Raw genomic sequence first — 5,197 nt, forward strand, 5'->3', positions numbered from 1 at the left:
TTCTTTAACTAATGATTCTTATATGATTCATTGATGTTATTCATTATTGTTAGCCTCGCCTTATGATGCTAGTTCCTTTAAGGTGAGCCATGATGATCATGACTACTGCATAGTGGTATCGGGGGTTCTCGACCTTACGTCACCCCGATGGAGTTGTAGCTTTTAATTGAGTTCTAATGCATGCTTTATGATAAGTATATAATGATGCGATTACACCGTGCCTAGATGGCCAGATATGACACCGCTAAGGCGGGTGGCTTATGATTACACCGTGCGTAGATGGTCGAACATGACACCGCTAAGGCGAGCGGCTTTTGATTACACCGTGCCTAGATGGCCGGACATGACACCGCTAAGGGGGGAGGCTTATGATTACACAGTGCCTAGATGGCCGGACATGACCCCGCTAAGGCGGGCGACTTATGATTATACCGTGCCTAGATGGATGGACATGACATCGCTAAGGCGGGCAGCTTATGATAACACCGTGCCTATTTGGCCGGACATGACACCACTAGTGGGTGGTGTGCGATAGTTACCCGGACGCGGGTTAACGATAATGGTATTTTTGATATGCATGACATGTGTTTTCTTTAAAAAGTTAAGCAGGCATGATGTTACACCTCGCATTTTTAGAGCATGAGTATGCCATGTACTTCACCGTATTAATGGAGTATCATAGACGTTCCATGAAGTTTTGGAAGGCACAAGCCATGGGAAGAACGTAACAGTGAAGTAAAGGATGCATTACGATCTCGTAAGTTGAAATCGGGAAGGACAACCTTGGAACAAAAGGAAATAACTATTATCAAGTATGATCAATAATAAATATCATGTATGGAGAGTTTCGAAAGATTCCGGGACCAAGTAAAGAAAAAAAAATAAGTTTGTCGAAAATTTGAAAAAAAGTTGGCAGAATTCTGGACAGAATTTTGGATCAACTTTGGAGGGGTATATCTCTGAGTATATGAGGAGTTTTAAGGTGTTTCCAAAGCCTAAAATGAATTTAATTGAGTCTAGTTTTCAATGCAACAAACCGTTCGTCAATCCGACATCGAAGCAGGAAGTTATGGGCATTTTAAGACGGACAGTCAGGGAACCCAAACCCTGGGCAGGAATCGGAAAATCCACTTAAAAGCCCTTGTGTTTTGACCTGGCCCAACCCGAATTTGGCACCTAAAAAAAGGGCTTCTACACTTCATTTTAGTCATTTTCTTCAACCCCATAATCCTCTAGAACTTCCCTAACCTTTTCACACCTCTCTAGAATTTTCCACTTCTATCTCTACAAGAATATTCTTGAAGGCTCTCCACCATTCCAAAACATTCTATACCATCACAAAGAGGATTAAACTCCAAAACCCCAAGCTAGGTCATTGAGAAGGATTGTTCTTTTCTCTACTTAATGTTGTGATAAATTTGGTCTTGGAAAAAGTTGAGTGGAGTGAAGTTCTTTTAGTGTAAGGTATGTTCTCTATCCTATTTCTCATGATTAAGTTGATTTGAAGGTTTAGCAAGTCCTATGAAAGAAGAGAATCCTAGTATAGAAGTTGCAAATTATTAAAGTGAAGATGATGACTATGGAATGAATTTGAAAGGAGATTTTGGATTAAATTGAGATTAAATTGAATATAATTCTTTGATTATGGTATTGTGGATGTTTTTATGGTTAGTTGAGAAATTTGGAAAACATCGTGTGGGATGTTTTATGGTGCCTATTAGTGTTGATAATATTGTGGTGATGTTGGTATTGTTGTTGTTGTTGTTGGTTGTTGGATTGTGATTTCGGGCTAGGCATATAAACAGGGGGTGACGCTGTGATCTTTGTTGTGTATATATAAAGCACAGTTGACAGGGGGTGATGCTGTGACCTTTGTTGTGTATATATATGGCACAGTTGACAGGGGGTGACGCTATGGCCGTTGTTGTGATGTTTATATATATGGCACAGTTGACAAGGGGTAACACTGTGGCCGTTGTTGTGATGTGTATATATATGCACGAGTTGACGGGGGGAGTATTTGTGGCCTTTATTGTGACGTGTATATATATGGCACAGTTGATAGGGGGTGACGTTGTGGCCTTTGTTGGGATATACATATATATTTAAGGCATAGTTGACAGGGGGTGACACTGTGGCCTATGCGGTGATGTTTTAATTTAACTTTGCACATTCATTGAAATGTTTCAGATGTATTCCATGATTTTATGTACGTATTGATTTAAAAAGGTTAAAGTTGCATGTATGGTATCCGCCTTAAGAGGCAATCAAATGTACGGGTCATCTTTATCCCCTGTTATGTTCTATACTTCTTATTATGATGTTATTCATGCCTTACATACTCGGTACTCTATTAAATGCGGCACTCTTCGGCTGCGTTTGATGCCACGCAGGTGTATACAAATGAGTAGAAGACGTTGGCTATAGGATGTTTCCAGGCTATTAGCTGGATTGGTGAGCTCCATCTCAGTTCGGAGTGTTACCGAGTCAGAGTACTTATGTTATGGTATCTCGTGTATGTTAGAGACTTTTGCAGACAGTGTCCTGTGGATAGGGCGTCGAGAAGTCGACAATTGTGTAAAGCGACCATATAGGTCAATGTGTTTTTATGTTTTATTTTCTTTAAATACTTTATTGTGACTAAAGGTTTCTTTGATTAACGATAAGGGAGAAGTTGTGGCTCCTGAATGGAATAGTAATATGGCACTCAGCCAAGTAGAGTCTTGGGTGCCAGTCGCGGCCCTCCGGTTTGGGTCGTGACACATAATATTCGCCTTAAGAGGCAATTGACGTACAAGTTATATCTTTGCCTCATGTTTCATTATTTCTTTGTTATGTTAGTATTATATGCCTTACATACTCAGTACATTGTTCGTACGCGTCTTTCTTTTTTTTGGGCTGTTGTGTCCATGTCCACGGGTAGACGGGGAGATGGACGGATTCTAGGACCCCGTTCGGTATATATATATATACGGGAGTTTTCCCATTCTCAAATTCGATTTTGGGTATATCCTTTTGTGTGCATATATTGGGTATGGCGGGGTCCTGTCCTGTCCTTATGTCTCAGTATTCTTGTAAAGGCTCATAGATACTTATGTATGGGTAGTAGGGGTCTCATGATTACTATAGTGTATATTTGTATATCACTTTTGATAGCCTCGTAGGCTTATGTACACAAAGGTAGATGTATTTTGGAAATGATAATGATTGTATTATGACGAGTTCCGTGCTGAGAGTAATGTATATTCAGGAAGAGTTTGATGACAAGTATGATGGGTGGTGCTCGATAGGGTAGCTCCGGGTACCCGTCATGGCCCCTAGTTGGGTCGTGACAACAAGTCCAATTGATGCGTGAGAATTATGAAGAAGGGCCTAGATCCACGAGTGTAGCTGTTCTATTTTTTTCGATTCGGATTTGCACTTGTCTCATTTAAAAAGGAAAGTGTCCCAGGAAAGTACGGGTTTAATCGTACCGGAAAAAATAAAAAAATATACTTCTACGTGGATGGTGCTCTAAATGGATATTGTTTTAGAGTCGCTACCTAACTTATAGGTAAGTTGGGGAAAAACCCGGTTTTAAAGGGTTAATTTAAAACGGTTAAATTTTAAAAGAAACCAATCTAAACCAAAGTATGGGTAAGGTTTACGGGGATCCCGGAGAAGGTGTTAGGCACCCATTAAGATCGCAAAATATGGTTGACCTACGGGTTCTAATAGTATGCCTTGTGAATATAAATTATTTTTGATAAAACCTTTTGTTTTAGATTCTCGCAAAAAAAGATTAGTCTTTTATGCAAAATATAACACTTTCAAGAAATAAAAGTGGTAAAGTTTTCCCAAAATTTGGGGGTTTTTGGGTTTGAACTAAAACCCCTAGGAAAAACCCCAAAGGCGTTTAACCTAAGTAAAACTACGTAAGCCCAGATTAAAAAAGAGTTTTAGTTAAGTTAAGAAAAAAAAAAAAAAATCGTTTTTGGCTCTATTATTGTCCATATTTTAGCCATATTTTATATTTTAGATTTTTGGTCATTTTTAGTCTAAGAAAAATGTCAAGCCAAATCTTGTCCAAACGGTCCAATAGTCCATGGGTCCATGGTCTTTTTCTTTTAAAAAAAAATTTGGTTAAGTTGTAAATTTTTGTCCCAAAAATCATTATTTAAAATTTAAAGATTTCAATATTATAAAAGTATAATTTTTCCCAAAAAAAAGGCCATTTTTCCAGAATTTTCCCAAAGTAAATTTTTTGAGTTTTCAAAAAGTTTTTGACTCTAAATATGTGATAATTTTAAAAGGTTCCAATAAATCATACCTGAATTGTCAAAAAAAAGTGGGATAGGGAGTTGGGCCGACCAAACCCCCTAAGAAAATGCATGAACTAATATTTTTGCCAATGTATCCATCCATGATAAGGGGAGACTCGATCTAGAAATGTTGCGGGTCGATGGAATCCCAAAAAAAGGTATACATAATTTAGAAAATACGGGATGATAATTAAATTTGAAGCCAAAAATGAATTACAATGTTTTTGGGCGCCCCCAATTATTATTTAAAATAGTGGAAAATTTATGCAAAACCAATCGTTTCTAAATATAACACCCTGGATCATCAAGACCAAAAAACGGACGGTTTTGGCCCAAAAAAATCTTCTTCAAATTTTCTAAGGTCGGTATGATATATATGAATACCTTTTCTATACCTACTAAAATGAGGGAAAACCCATGAAGGGGAAAATCCTCTATAAGCCTCAAAATACATATCTCTGACCCCGAATACACCTTAGATCCACGAGAGAACCTAAAATCTACCCGATTGCCCACAATTCCAAACTTAGGTATTTAGCTACTAACTAAAACTAAACAAACAATCAAAAATTCTCATAATACAGTTTCGGGGGCCCTTATCAAAAAATTCAACGAAGAAAGTCACGACCCCAAATTACCCTCGTGCGGGCACCTACCTATTATCCTGTAGGAACCACCGTTAATCTTGAAATTAAATTCTTTAATCATTTATTATCAAAAGACAAGTGAATGAATGATAAATAAAACAAGTCATAATTAAAAATAATATAATTAAAGGGTTTCTATTACACCCCCGAAATGCGAAAGTATGTACAAGGACTCCCAAAACTCAAAAATGAACCTATTCTCAATTATAATAAAATTAATGTCAGAAGAAATAACTGGGAAAAAGAGAT

This window comes from Lycium ferocissimum, chromosome 12 (genome assembly GCF_029784015.1).
Source record: "Lycium ferocissimum isolate CSIRO_LF1 chromosome 12, AGI_CSIRO_Lferr_CH_V1, whole genome shotgun sequence".
Classification (NCBI taxonomy): domain Eukaryota; kingdom Viridiplantae; phylum Streptophyta; class Magnoliopsida; order Solanales; family Solanaceae; genus Lycium; species Lycium ferocissimum.